Here is a 16587-nt window from a genome sequence, read left to right as displayed (position 1 = left end):
TGAACTATAAAACACAAACAGTAATTGAAAACCTTCATTCCTTTCAATAGTTAACTGAATTTCATAAATGACTCATAACAATTTCATCTTCTAGAACACAATTAGGCATTAATCCTACAGATCTAACCTATAGGTCTCATTCGAGATTATCAAATCATAGAAATGTACATAAAATGATTAGTTAGAACCACATACCAACAACATTCTTGAGATTTTTCAACATACATACTACTAGAATCCAAAATAGGGAGAAATAGGTAAATGAACAATAAAAATTTCATTGGAAAACCCTAGTTTCGGTTTTCTTGAATTCAAAACGTTTAAAAAGCCTCCTGGGGAAAGGAATCCAAGAGATAAAACCCATAAATTACTGTAGAATTTAATCTACAAAGATCACCATGTACTTTGCACGAAAGTCTTGAAGAATATGCCTTGAAATTGCCTAAGCTTACGTTTGTTCACTGTTTTTTATTTGTGAGGTTTTCTACTAAATAAACACGAGTCTAGGTCTTAGGAAAGTAATATTGATTTATTCAACATAGGATTATTAACTTAATTAAATAAATCAATTAGCTAATTACAAAAATGCCCCTCCTAAATTGACTAAAAAAAGGAGAACATTTTACTTAGCCAAATCTAAAAATTTTCTAAGTGTTTCGGCTTTGACCATGAATTTACGTTAATTAATTAAGTTGCTAATTTAATTAATTAAGTGACCTAGGGTGATTACTAAATTACCTCTAAGTCATTATGACCATAACTAACCCCTTTTGACCATCCTAGGTTAGGTACTAGGATGTTTCTTGAGTTAGTCAGTCGGCTAGTGTCACCCGGTTAGGTCTTAGGATTTCGGGTACACTAGTTAGTTTATTTTAGTTAGTCCTATGTTAGTTAGCTAGTTAGGTAAGTTAGTTATAGCCTAGAGTTGGTTAGGAAGTTACTCCCTAAGTGGATTTATTTGTTCACGCGCCTGACTCCTTACCGCCCTAACCGAATTTTGTTAGGCTTTGTTGCTCTTCTCTTGGCCGGTTAGCACATGTGCACATGTGTTACTGCACAGTTCTTTTCTTCTTCTCCCAAGGATCCTCACTATTTCCTTGGTAAATTCTTAAGCGACATGATCATTTTAAATAATCACGTGCTATGGTACCTAGGCTTGACACTTGGATGCCCCGTACCAAATGTGTGTAAGCTATGGAATAAATTTTTGTAGCTTAGGGTCTTCATTGCAGGTACATTTCCTATGTTAATTTACTTGATAATACATACAAATTGGCTAACACCTTAAGCCAATATTCCCTAACATGCCCAATATAACTCAATATTGAATATTGGGATGCCTATGTACCCCTATACATATTCTTAAAACCTAATAGACTTTTTACTAGATAGGTACATTTTCTGGAATGTTATAGAATAAGTATCATATTCCATGTATTGATGAATTTTATGATCAACTATAAGGTGAGAGTCACTTTTCTAAGATTTACCTTCGATCAGGTTATCATTAATTGAGGGTGAAGGGAAAATTACATTACGAACACCAATTTTTGAACTCCGTGTGGTTATTATGACTTCTTGGTGATTATTTTTGGTTTGTTAATACCCTAGTGGATTTTATGGATTTGATGAATAGGGTATTCAAGAAATATCTTGAAATTTTGTTACTATTCTTATCGATTATATCTTTATCTACTCACAAGAGCATTTGAGTATTATGTTGCAAATACTCAAGGATAAGGAATTGTACACTAAGTTTTTCAAGTGCAAATTTTTGTTGAGGTCCCTTGCTTTCCTTGATCACATTATATTTGTAAATGGTATTCAAGATGATCCTAAAGAAACCAAGCCAGTTTCGAATTGTGCTTGACCTTTGTCCGCTTCAGATACACCGAGTTTTTTTTTTGTGTTTTTCATATTATTATAGAAGTTTTTTTGAGGGACTTTGTCACCTTTGATGAGATTGACTCAAAAGAAAGTGAAATTATTATTGGTCGAAGCTTCTTAAAAGAGTTTCCAATAGTTAACACATAGACTCATTTCAGACCCTATTTTACATTATCGGAAGGATTGAATGGTGTTATGTATTAATGTGATGCTTCTATAATTGGTGTTGATATTGCTTTTATACAACATGACAAATTATGGCCTATTTACAATGTAGTTTGTTCTACGGTTGACCAGTACAAACTGTAGGTCATATTGTACATGTTATCCTAGAATTATTTATTCAGGGTATTTGGGTATTTCACTATGAATTACATGCCAATACTATGTCATGTTTTACTTATTTCTATGTCCTATAACTAGCCTTCTATGCCTAAAACTAATCCAACTCTCTCGTTCTCCCAAATTCCCAAATCTCATAAAAATTCATCCCCTTCAAATTCTCTTAGATCTCAGGGAGATGAAGGTAAGGATTCTGAATCAACTCTCTTTTTCATCACTGGTTTTGCGATTTGAATAAAAATGTATTTTCCATATACCCAATGAACCCCAATGATTTTTTAATTCTCCAAGTTAAATTTGATTACATTTTAATTCAATTTTTCACGTGTTCTAATTTTGTTTATTTTGATCTTATCATGACCGTTTCTACTCAATGTAATTGTTTTCCATTGATTTCACTTGAACCCATGCAACTTTAATGATTTTGATCATGAAATCTTAAAGGCATGAATTCATGAATAAATTTTTAATCTATGAATGATAATTTTATGAAAGTTTATGCATGAGTCGTGAAAATTAATGTTTTATGATCCATGTCGTTTTAAGATAAACATCAATGAAATTCTGAAAGGATTTTCTCACATATTAATGAATTAAGATTGGTGAAATCATTTCCCACCCATGCATGATTCTAGATTTAAATAAATACTCTATGATGATATAAGATTTGAATTGTGTCTTAATTGTACTTTTCCATGTATTATATTATGAAAAAAATTACTATTCCATTGGAATTTAACTTAGCACCAAGAGAACTTGTAGGTGGAATCTTAAATAGGGTAGTAGCAACCTCTAGTTCCAAAGTATGTACGCCAGATAAGATTGGCTTATATGTCCTAGATAGTACATTCAAATATGTCATATGAATCATAATACATATTTCTACCTTCAAAAAATAACTCTCTTCTCAATGTGGGAGTACATCGGTTTTGATGTTATGCCTTGCATGGTCTATTCGTCAGTTAAAAATAATATCTATCAAAATGAACTTAGTTTATTTCAAATGTTTCAATGAAGATTTCCTTATGTTTTTATTATTTATATAAAATTTTCATCACTTATGATTTTTCATCAAAACTTTTACTATGTTTTAGATGGTCATGCATATCATGTTTTCTCTTCTGTCCTTTTCTAATCATGTTTCATGTTTTTAGACATATCTCTCATACTTGGTATATCGAGTACTCTCACGATGTAGAGGTATCCTGTAGATGTAACTTGGGCTATAGAAACCCCAAGGACTACATACCTGTCACTTAGATCTCATAATTTAAGTAATAGAATAAAAGAGATAAGTCATAGTCTAAGAACATAAAATTATATAAACGAAAAATGGAAGTCTAACATTGTGTCTTATCATAACAATCTAATACAATAGAATGCTATCGTGTCTAACATCATGTCCAAAAGAAAAAATATATGGAAGAAACTTAAAATAATAAATCCCTCCTTGAAGCATGAGGACTTACCATACCTCGGGAAAATCACAAAATCAACTACTAGCACCACACTCAAAAACCTATCTACCAGACCCTAAATTTGGGAAAATATAATAAAGAGTATGAGTTAATCTAGAAAATGTACTGAGAATGATATGCATGCATAAAAGATTTTAAATCATGCTAAAAAGGACATTTTATTTCATGACATGCAATTGACCAAGCTAAACATAATATAAAAGAGTAATAAAACATAAGTTATAAATCATGATCAATGTTAACTAACTTCATATTTAAAAACCTTTGAACTCATGTGTAATACTTCTTGAAGTAACCTTAGTTTATTATTATTTGTGGGGAAATTAGACTTAACTGATATTGAGATCATCTGAGCTATAACATGGAATCTGGTATCTACCTTACACCAAAATAATATTTTCTAGTTGTCCAATGTATAATGTTGAACTTCTAGCTTAAGTGGATCAACTAGCTTATAAAATTGTTGGTGAACAAATTTAGGATAAGGAGAGTGATACTATGTCACGACCCAGGGGTACCAATTAAGATGTAACACGACACATGAAACCATGAAAGTCTCCACGTAAGACACTTATAATAATGTTACATAAAGTTCTTGAATAATTAAGAGTAAAGAACATTTCAAGTCTTAAAAGTTATTCATAAAATAAAGCGGAAGTCTAGACTTGTCTAAATTTAGCCATCTTTTACAATAGTTAATGGGTTAGGGCCCAACCTATTTCCAAAAAGGAAATACAATAAGGAAATTGTTTTATGAGAAAAAGACATCCTCGAACCATGAGTACTCACCAAATAGCCACTAGAATGATCACCTCGAGAACCGGACCCTACACTGAGGTAAAATGTGGAAAAAGTAGGCGTTAGTCCACAAATTCACCAAGTATGGTAGCTATGCATAAAAACATTCAAAACATATCAAAGGTGATATTTCAATATAATCATTCTATATGCCAAGTTTCAACATCCTATAAGATAGTATAAGTCATAATTTATAGACATAATCAGTATATAGATCATCATAACAAAAGTGAAACACTTCATCATTACACTCAAGGTATATTATTCAACACATGAATAATACCCCATAAATGTCACCCATTCTATGTAATCCTCTTTAGGTCATCATTCATATTCGTCACGTTTTGAAATTCTTAAATACTAGGAGGTACTTCTCAAGCACATCTAGTTTTTCATTTCATCGAACACTTCGTAGTAATTGTTTAAGAACATCTTAGTGCATTATTTTCTTGAAAACTATGAAATATTTCATCCATCATGTCTTAGTTAATTGTAATTTAACACAATTATATACCCCTTCAAGCATGTCTTAGTTCATTATTGATCATGTTATTGTTCTGATATAGCCTTAACCAACATGAGCCCATGTGAGCTATCACATGATCCCTCCTGGTGTTACCCACACAGACAAGAATTTGTATACTTACCATAGATAGAAATGATTTGTTAGCTTAGTTTGATCCGTTAGCTAAACATCCTACAAGGCACATAGTTATGGGACACGAAGGTTGCTAATAGAAATTCGAACACCAGTAGATGAAGTATTCAATCTCGTGAGACCTGCTTTGAAAAACTCGAACTCTACTAGTTGAGAGCTCCCATTTTGGAAGCCTAGACTCAACTATGTGTGAGTCTCTATATCATTTAAATATTCACTCAATGCTAGATAAATCCCACATAATATATCCATGTCATGGAAGAGAATTTTCGTATGACTCTCTTTTTCAAGAAAGTTAGACACACCTGACATAAACCTAGTCATCATAGCCCTTAAGTTTGCAAACATAGTTGGAGCATATTTGGGGAGTTTGGTTAAATTTAAAGAATACTCCTTAACACTCATACTTCCTTAATAAAGGTTGATGAACTTTTGCACATTTTCCTCCCCAAGTCTAGAGGAAAACACCTATGAAGAAATGTTTTTTTTGACAATTCCCATTCAACAAGGCCCCCTACTACAGGTCTTTCACCCTTCATTTAATCATAACACCCTTCAGCCACATCTTTTAGTTGGTAGGTGTCTAGATTTTGCTTCTCTTGATGACACCACCATAATAGAAAGTACGTTACGAACGTCTTCAATAAACCTTTAAGGGTCATCTTCAACTTTGGAACCATTAAATTACTGGGGAGTCATTATCTCTAAATCTCTTACTTTTGAAGAGGACAAATTCCCATTAGGATTCACTAGAGCTACCACCTCTTTATTGGCTTGAGTCGTCCGTGCTTGAGACAAAAATATTATAGTCGACCTACACAATGCATGGGTCACATTTTCAACTATAGGGTGAACCAGAGCTTGATAAGGATGAGGATGAACCATTTGAGTCACATTGTCATCCCGCATCTTTCTAGCATTAGCCTTTCGTGTAGTAATATCCTGAGGGCATAAGGGAAGGATTATGAGAGATCTTATAGAGTAAAACTCTATGGCACGACTTAGAGTAATGAACAAGTTATGTTTCCCAATCCTCTTATAGCCTCTCATTCATAGACGTGACTTGTGACACATTATCCTAGAATTATTCAAAACCTCATGCTCTGATTACTAAGTTTTTAACAACCTATTTATTCCCTCAATGTAAAAAGGCACATAGAACCCTGAAAGGCTTCATGTAAGCCCCTTATAACATCATTACATAAAGTTCTAGAATAATAAAGAGTAAAACACATTTGAAGTCTTATTACTTTAACATAAGAGATAGCGGAGTTCTAGATTTGTATCAATATAGCAATCAATTAAAATCTTGAAAGGTATAGGGCCTATACCATAACTCATGTCCAAAAGGGGAAATAAATTAAAAGGAAACTACATCATAAAAAAATGTTATCGTCAAAAAAGGAAGACTTACCAACAAGGTCGGCGGATATAAAAGTCCAAGCACTCTCCACATTAATGATCACCTCAAGAACTAGACCCTGAACTTAAGAAAAATGTAGGAGATGTAGTCGTTAATACAAAAATTCACTAGGTATGATTGCCATGGATTAAAACATCTAAAATATGCTTAAAGGGACATTTCACTACAAATAATCCTACATGCAAAGTTTTAACATCATATAACATAGTAGAAGTCATGAGTAATAGATATAGGCATACTTGCGCAACGAATGAATAAGAATCCATAAATCTCAGCCATGCCAAGTAAATCTCTCTAGGCCATCATTCATATTCATCACCTTTTGAAACTCTTGAGCAATATGAGGTACTTCTCAAGTACATCTTTGTTCCATCTTTCATCGAATACTTTGAGATACTTCTTTAAACACATCTTTGTTCATTATTTTATTGAACACTATGGGATGCTTCATCAAGCGTATTTTATTTCATTGTACTTGAACACTACGAGATGTTCCTTCAAGAATGTCTTAGTTCATTATTAATATTGTAATAGTTGGGATATTGCCTTAAAAAACATGAGACTATGTAAGCTATCATGTGATCCCTCCCAGTGTTACCCACACTGACAAGGGTTGGTCTACTTGCATAAGGTAGAACAGTTTTGTTAATTTAGATGGATCAACAAGCTAAACATCGTACGGGACATGTAGTTAAAAAATACAGAGATTGCTACTAGAAGCCTAGAGTCAACTAAGTGAAGGATTCTATCTCATGAGACATGCTTTGAGAGACCGGACTCTACTAGACAAGAGTTCCTAATTCAGAAACTCGGACTCAACTATGTGTGATCCTTTATTTCATTTCAAAATCAACTTGGTGAAAGGCATAAAATCCATAAAATAGTCGTTAATTTATTACTCAACTCAATTCTTATAGAAAGATGTCCTTGACAATCCATCAAAGTTAATTCATTAGAATAGCTTTTTAGACCGTGCATGAGCAACTATTACAATCCATGATCACTTTCTCTTAGATTCAATTCGGTGAGAAAAACTTTTTTGAACATAGAATTTTCCTCATTAGAGAAAATCTTTCAAATTAAGTTTATTGTAAGTTCATACGAATAACCTTTTGATAACCCTACAACAACAACCTAATCATAATGAATAATACTTCATTCTACAAGCATCATTAAAGCATGTACAAAGACTTTATAAGCATGCATTACATCATAATTTTCCCTTACAAGGATCATATTTCATATAAAATCAACACATCTATTATTTTCTACATTGGACATTGATATTAACATAATTTAAGTAACCCATTAACTACAAACGTAATCTAATAATATCATTATTTCATCAACACACCCACATTAGCATATCATAATTTGTAAAATGGGGTTTGCATGAATTCTTTGGGGTTTAAACTCAAAAACCATATTAATTCATTCATTTAATCATAATATAAAGTAATTCAAACATTAGAATCATTTTTGAAAGAAACTTGTGGATTTGAAATCAAACCCTAGCTTTTGGGGGATTTTTATTTTTGATATTGGGGATTTGAAGGGACTCCATGGATTAAGAGATGCCATACCATAGAAATGAAATTCAATGAATTTAATGAGAAAACCTTGCAACTTGAACCCTAGCTCAAACTACTTCTTCTTCCTTGAACTTTTTGACAGAGAACATTTGAAAGGGATTTGGGTTCTTTTTGCTGATTTCGAAATAATGACTTGGATGAATTATTTAGGGGTATTAAATCAATGTATATGTGCTCTATATTACGTTAAAACGACATCACTTAATATTAATTAAAATAGGAAAACCCCAAAGTGCCACAAAACTAAACCATAAAAAATGTTCCATGGCCTAAACCACAAATCCATGACCTACGGACTATGTTTGGAGCAACAGCCCTTCCTGGTTGGGCGTAGTTAATGGTAATAGAGTTTATCCCCATCCACGATACTTCTACCCATTAGGCATGGACCCACCCATGGGGCGTGAATCCTTCCGTGGCTATTGTTTTGTGGCAGTTTTCTTAGGGGCCTCCTTAAGGGTCTATGGTTGGTCCTTGAGGGTGATACCTTGAGGTTCTAACGAGACAACCTCTATTTTAACTATTATGAGTTATATTCATGACTCTAACCCTCATGCAAATCTCTAGTTCGCCCTATTATTTTCTAGATTTTTACATACTAGAAACTCGAACTCTTCTGCGGGGGAGCTTCTATCTCAGGATATTTATTTGGTTACCCCACCTCTACTACGGGATAATTTCAATCTCACTATAAAATATCAACTCTAATCTAAGAATGAAATCTCATGGAATAGTAATTTCTTACTTGACTTCATTAATCATGGAAAGGTGGCCTTGGACAACAAATAAAAGCTAGTTCATTAAGATAGATCTTACTTTTTGATACAATAAGGTAAGAAAGCCTTGCAGTCTAAGAATTATTTTTATGTGCGAAAACCTTTCACCTCATGTTATATGTGTTTATGAGAATTTACATTCAACAACACAACAACACATCGTCATTGGTACTTTACTCTCAAAGCACCTTCAAAAAATATGCATATATTACATAAAATCAAGCATAAGTCCATAATTTACCTTTTCATGTCAAAACCCATTTGATATCATAAACTTTTAGAAAACACGAGTTAAATATGGATTTAATCATAAAATTCATGGAAAACTTACAATACATGCTTATGTTTATGTAACTCTTTCTGGAAGATCAAAATCCACTTCATATGATGCATAACCTTGAAAACATGGGGTTTTATATGGGTTCATGGGGAAATCATCATAAAATCATCATGTATCATCATTTCATGCATAAGAGAACATCATTCAATATTAAATCAATAGTAAATAGAACTCATGATAATTCATGAAAACTCTAACTCAATTGGGGAATTCTACAACTTGAAAAAAGAGAGGTTCATCAAATCCATGAACAGAATGAATCTATGGATGACAAATATTATACCTTTACTCCAATTGCTAGCCTTTAATGAAATAATTTGAATCTTATGTTAAAATCCTACATGAATCCTTCTTCACCATCTTCAACTTCTAGAGATAGAATATTTAGAGAGAAATTTTGTGCCTTTTGGTAAATTTGGAAGAATCAAGTAAAAGGGTTATTTTGGGTTTGAAAAAAACTTGTATACGGATCTTAGTGAAGTGTAAATGACATATCATATAAACTAATTATTTAGTAAAATACCCTACAAACCCTAAACTAAATGTAAGTTGTCCACCAACTTACAAACCACATATTCCATTCGACGGACCGTAGTCTGACCTATAGTCTGTCTTGGTTGACCTTCGGTGGTGTTCGAAGATTTTTGTCCAATCCATGGACCCGTTGGACACAAGGTGTGTTCTCACCTACAGTCCCATAGTGATCCATGTCTTGGACACTTTTGGGTTTCCCCCTACACAAAACTAGATACGACTCGTGGCTCGCCTTACGGTTTGTGGTTGGGTCCTCATTGGTGTAACTTGTAGATCCTAAAATTTGGTAAGTTTCCCTCTTTTGAATCAAGGGTGGTACACATATTAAAACACAACATATTAGGGTAGCAACACTTGGAAAATTCAAACATACTACAGATCTATTGTAACACTTTTGATCATTTAAGTTTAAGTACCTCTTCTTGCCCAAGAGGATGCCACATATACATGTATTAAAACCATATAAATGCATACTTGTGCCTACATTGTTTAACTAATGTAAGATCTGACGATCTTCCTCCTCCTACTCATGGCTAGTGATTGATCATCCTAAGGTAGATGATTTGATGAGTCTTCATGTTTTGATGACTATTCATATTTGCTTACTTTCTTATGTTTTGAGTTTTTAGATATTGTACGTAGTGTACAGTTGATGTCCTGAAAACTTAATGATGTTTAGATTGACTTGTCGAGACTATGTGAGACTTCCACTTTTATATCAAACTCTTTTATCATATGAGACTTACTTCTTAATTCTTGTACTTTATATTATATTGTGTATATATATGTAAATTAGTTTGTGTAGGGCCTCTTTGGGTCTTATGCATCATGTCACTTCTAGGGTGTACTTTGGGTCATGAGACACCTCCTCGCTCTTCCATTTATTTCTTGTAAGATCTTGTCCACTATTTTAAATTTGATTTTTTCAGATAATGACAAATTAAATAGGGATAACAAGGGATAAAAAGGAGAATCATAACTATTACATTCATTTATAAACAATTAGTTCAAAATAAGATGATTTAACTAAGTAACTATGTATGTATACTACAAATTTTCTTTTATATGTATCCTCAATTCAAAATATAAGAATGAAATTAGTCATTTCTTTTTCTACCCTAACTCACCATGAAAATAATACAAATTAAAAGAATATGAAAATATAAGTATATATATTCAAACGGATTGAGGACAAATATTAGTTAGATCCCCACATATAAATTGGATTATATTAAATTGGGGATTGATCTAATTAGGCAATAGGAACATATGAGGAAATAATTATTTTGTAAAACATTATTATCTATCATAACGGGTTATAATATGAATCATATGTACTTTTTATTATTTATTTATTTATTTCAGAGGGGGTTTAAATTTGGATAAATCATATGTGGAAACATAATAAATAAATATTTAATAGTTTCTCCAACGGTGTTCCTAAAAATAAATAAGGGCAAATTCAAATATTTAGAGAGATTTTAGGCCCTTCTCTGCTTTTCTGGAGAAAAAATTGAAATTCATAATACTTTAAAGGACAAGTACAATATTTCAAAATGAATTTATATGATACTTTCACTAAGTAATATTCTTTTTCTGTAATAAATTATTCACCAAAACGTAATTTTTTAAGGGAAAGGAGTAAAAAGTACCTCTATCATTTGATTTATTAGTTGACTATGTCCTTATCATTAAAATGACGTTATTCATACCCCTATTTTTACTAATTTAATTATTTGTGCCCCAATATTGATAAAAATCCCTAAATCGACACCAATTAATCGGAATCTTAAAAAGCAACTCGTGCACCATCTTAAACCCAATGCCCCGACCCCACTAACATATACGTCATTCCTCTTTTACCCATTTCTCAAATTTTCCATATAAGTCGTTCCCCTTTACCCATTAACTTCTCTTTTCCTTGATCTTTATTTCTTACTCATTTCCCTTACCTCTGATTGTTCTTTCATCATCCCATCTCATTCCTTAATCTCAAATTGTTCTTCTAAAATCACAAAATAGTTATTCATTTCAATGAAATTATTCTTGTGATTTGATGGTCAAAACACAAAGTACTACATCTAATGCAGGAAGATAACTTTTCAGATGTCCTCATTCATTTTGAAGTATATGAACTGCTTTCTTCAAATTATTCAACATATTTTGTTCTTAATCTTTGTTATTATCATAATTTTTACTGCTATGGCAGTTTTCATCATGTGGACAATGGGAATGGTAAGACCAAACTTTTCCTGAAATAGCTTACCAAATTAACTTGGAGTTGCTGTTGAAAGATGACAATATTGTAATGGATAATTTGAAAACTCAAATGGAGAATTTGAAGATTGAAATGACGAACTAGAAGATTGCTATGGAAAATTTTAGGATTTAAGGAGGTCATTTGTCGGAAAAAATTACTACATTGGAGGTAACAAATCAATTCTCGGGCTATTTTGAAATTGACAATGAGGAATGTGTGAGTTAACTGGGGGAGAAGATTTGTTTTTTTTCGGGGGGGGGGGGGGGGGGAGGGCTTGATAACCCAAACATATATGCTTTTTGGGATCACGAGGAGAGTTTTGACTACATAAAACCATAAATCATTGTGCATATAGATGTGATCATGACTAAAGGCCCAAACATTATACATAGGTCTACTATCAGTACTGCGCAATGATTTAGGAGGGATGAATTTATTCTAGACTGTACGGGTTAGAGATGTTACATTATAAAAATATTTTCCTAGCTTCCACATGAGTTTAGTTGCATCAAGTTGAATTAAAATATCATTTAAATGATCATGAAAAATCTATCTTAGGGTTGGGAGAAGAGTTCTTGGGCCCACTGAATATGATATACCTATAGATAATGATAAGTTTCACATATGTTCTAATCTTGATATGATTACTAAAAATGATGTGTTTCACATATGTTTAAAACTGGATGTGGATACTAATAATGATGTAGATCATCCTAAAAACTGGAAGACACTACAGATTATTATGTCACGGAAATTTGATAAGGGTAGTCCTGCACCCTACTTTTCTTTTTATTTTGCAATATTTTTGCAGCATTACGGACAACATTATGGTGTAAATTGTGGAGTGGGGTGTGATTATTTCCTGTGTAGTAATTTATGGTTTATGATTGAGTTCATCTGATTTTATTTGATGTTCTTTGACAAAGGGTAGTCCGCTTAAACCATATATAAAAGTAGAATTTTTCTTAATTGGATCGAGTAAATAGTTATAGTTTAGTAACATTTCCCTATGATTCTGTCACGACTCAAAGTATATCCTAGATGTGACATAGCATGTAGGACTCCGAGAGGCCCTACACAAGCCACTTAGCATGCATCATACAAGATAATAGAATTTGAAGTGTTTAAAAGAAAATTATTATATCACAAGAGTTTAACAAAAAGTAAGCAGAAGTCTAACATAAGTCTCAAGCCATCTATTACATAAAGAGAGTAATTGGGACGTAACCCATACATCACATACACCATCAAAAATGAAAACACATAAAGCAATAAAGAGTCAAAGTCCTCGTAACATCTCACCAAGCGTCAAAAGTTACACAAAGTGCTTTTATCCGAATCTCCCCCCACCTTTCCAACAAGTAAGTCAAAAAATCCCTTCCATATAAACTCCTTTTTTGGTTCATTTTAGGCGGGGGAAAAATAATAGGAAAAGAAAAAAAGTTGTGCTGGGAATTTCCTTTTGAGACTCAAAGTTTTCTTTTAGAGCTGAAAAATTTGAGAGTCACCTTAAGAAAACAATGGCTAGAAAATACAGTAATACGTTCAAAGAAGAGGGTGCCTTAGTTTGGTCAAGATATCAAGCTTTCATTCCATTTGCATTTGTTTACTCGAGTTTCGCTTGAGGTCCAAATCCGTGATGGAAGTCTCCCCTAGCTCGTGCGGTCCTCTTTCATTGCCAAGATAAAGGTAGCATCGTCTTCTTCATAATATTCTTTTGCCTCTTCTTTTGTCTCGAAATGATACCTTATTATTTTAAAGCTTTCGTTACGTGTTTATTGGCTGTTAGTTGCTATTTAGTTTATAATTTTCAATATAATGTATGCCTTTTAGTCATTCTGTCAAGATGTTTACCATGTCGTGTTAAAGCTTTCCGTGGATTTATGCTCAATGTCGTGGCTTCTTTATTGATTGAGTTTGAGTTTTGTAGAGTCACTCTTTTATTGTGAAGGTTATTTCTTTTATGATATAGGGAAAGAACCATAAATCAAGTCGATATTGAGTTGTGTGTTGTGTTATTCATTGTTTGTTGGTGATAGTAACCTGTCCTTCCTCTATATTTCAAGTTCTTTGTTTGTTAGGCTCATTATCATATTGTTGCTAGAATTATATCATGGGAAATAAATGTTAATGTATGTCTACCCTTTCCTCATTCTTTTATTAATCTGCATAAGTGTTAACATCCCTGTAGTTATTCTTGTTTGGGAATTATTTGAATTATAGACTTGTTTTTTTTCCTTTTTCCTCTTTTTTTTTCTTTAATACAATTTTGAGGATTTCTGAATGTCCAAGAATTTAGTCTTTCTTTAAGTACTATATAGATGGATTGTCTTCTACTCCACTTAGCTATTTAATAGTTTGATATTAATCGATTCTATTTCATGTAGAGTTCCATGTTAGTTAAGAAGAAATGTTTGTTCATGTGTATTGCTATGTTATGGAAGTGGAATTTTTCGTGGTTATTGCGGGCTGTTTCTATTTTTTTTAATTATTATTTTTTCCTTATTTTAGTTCATCTTAAATCTTATTTTGCTCCACTTTTGAGTTTGCTGATATCCATTCATGGTAGATGATGTTGCTTTGACTCGTTTGCATTTCTCTTGATCATTAGTATCAAAGTGTTTACTCTTTTAATGCTTGATGTTTGTTTGTTGTTAGGTATGCATTGTTCATTTTAAGTCATCTAGTCATTAGTTGGCCATAATTTATCCTTTCAGTTAGAAATCAAAAGATAAGACATTAATTCATATACTTGGTATTGGTTCAATACTGACGATGGTTTTAGTGGATCAAGACTATTGAGAAAGCATTTTTATTGATTTCAAGGATTCTATCATGTTGTTTGTCTTCTAGTCATCTTGTTTAAATTGAAATGCAGTAGTATATGAGTTCAATCTACGCTATATTCCTTCTTGCATTAAATCAATGATTTTTGATTTACATATTTTCACTTTTGTGTTGCAGATGAAATCCGCTAGAGTTTGCTACAAACTCTTATCTTTCCTCTTGCATTTTTTACAGGGTTGTGAAGACTGATATTCCTTTCTATCATGTTAAGCCATGAACACTGACGTATGGATCCCAAGGATGAAGGAATCAAAGCCAATCGGAGAGTTGAAGAAGTTATGCCCAGAGGACCTACTTTTGTTATAGTTATTTTGTTAGTATAAGAGAGGTACAATCGAAGTGGGCCTAAGACACAAAATAAATGGGTCAAAAACACCGGTCCAGATGAACAGAAATCGCATTTGGACCAAACTCTCTCTTTCCCTCTCTTTTACATTATTTCGTCTTTATTTGTTGTTACTTGTCGCTAGTTTTAGGGTTAGAAAAGTTCAAATTCTCCGCAAGACGCTATTTCACTTTAAAATCTTAATTAAATCAACCAAATATAAATAAACATAGAAATTTGCGAGTCAAATCTCACTTAGCTAGTAAATTAATTCTTCACTTATAAACAAACTCTAATTAATTTCTTCTCTACAACTTAAATTAGATATTGTAGCCAAAAAATAAGTTGTCGGATAACCCCAAGTAAGCGGGTGTCTTAGGTACTTTCAAAACCTTCCTAAGATGTTAATAAGAACCCCCCAACTCCCTTTAAATTTTCATTAGATTTACTGTTTGATCTTTTTTAAAAATAAGGTTTCTTGATTTTCCTTAAAATTATGTGCCAGCTCTTAATAAATCCTTAACCTATAAATCTTTTTTCTGGAAATAAAACAAAATGACGACAATGCTTGGGATTTGAAGAATTCTAAACTTAAAACTAACTGGTTTGGCTACATAAATTAGTGTTTACTTGTTTTGTTTATCGTATTATTAAACTGTTTAATTTTCATGAAATTAATTTCGCCGAACGGCAAACAGTTTGCATTAGGATAACGGAAATTATGTGGTTTATCACGACTTCCTTTAGAAAAGACACACAAGTCTAATTTTTGGAAGTAACAAATGACATTTGGCTTGCGGTCATCCAACATATTTTATTGCTTCACCCCGTTGTTTGTTCGACTGGGGTAGCCTTCACTTCTAAATCAATTCTAGTAAACCTAGGATAGAGTGAAATGAAAACCGAATCTAAGCGTTAGCCTAAGATTTCTTAGTACCCAGGCGTATTAAGTCCATTAGTAAAACCGCAAAAATTATGTTCAAGGTTTTGACATAACGACATACCATTTTATCTGACATTTGATGGATATACGTGTAAAAAAATAATTAAGGGTGGGAAAACTTAACAAGGTTTTGTTATTTAGACATGGATCATTTTCTACGGTTCAACATGGTTGTGGAAACCCCACTCTCACTCAAGATGTGGTACAATGACCTTGACGGGGATCGTAAAAGAACATTGCCCTAACAGAAACTACTCAACATGGTGGGATGGGACAAACTCATTGAAGTCCTTACTAACTATTGGGATAATGAAAAATTTGTGTTCTTGTTTAAAACTATAAAAATTACCCTGAAAATTGAGGAACTCCTGGACTACAATGATA

The 16587-nt window shown here is 32.6% G+C and overlaps 1 long non-coding RNA gene across 1 annotated transcript; it reads left to right on the top strand.

The window, feature by feature from the left end:
- The first annotated feature begins 2192 nt into the window (after positions 1-2192).
- On the top strand, positions 2193-15389 carry LOC109121345 (uncharacterized). The gene is made up of 2 exons (XR_002028744.3): positions 2193-2413; positions 15110-15389. It is a non-coding gene; the product is annotated as an uncharacterized lncRNA (long non-coding RNA).
- Positions 15390-16587: the final 1198 nt, after the last annotated feature.

Source organism: Solanum lycopersicum, chromosome 10 (assembly GCF_036512215.1).
Source record: "Solanum lycopersicum chromosome 10, SLM_r2.1".
Classification (NCBI taxonomy): Eukaryota; Viridiplantae; Streptophyta; class Magnoliopsida; order Solanales; family Solanaceae; genus Solanum; species Solanum lycopersicum.
Note: the sequence above shows the minus strand (reverse complement) of the source record. Positions and strands in the feature narration are given on the sequence as shown.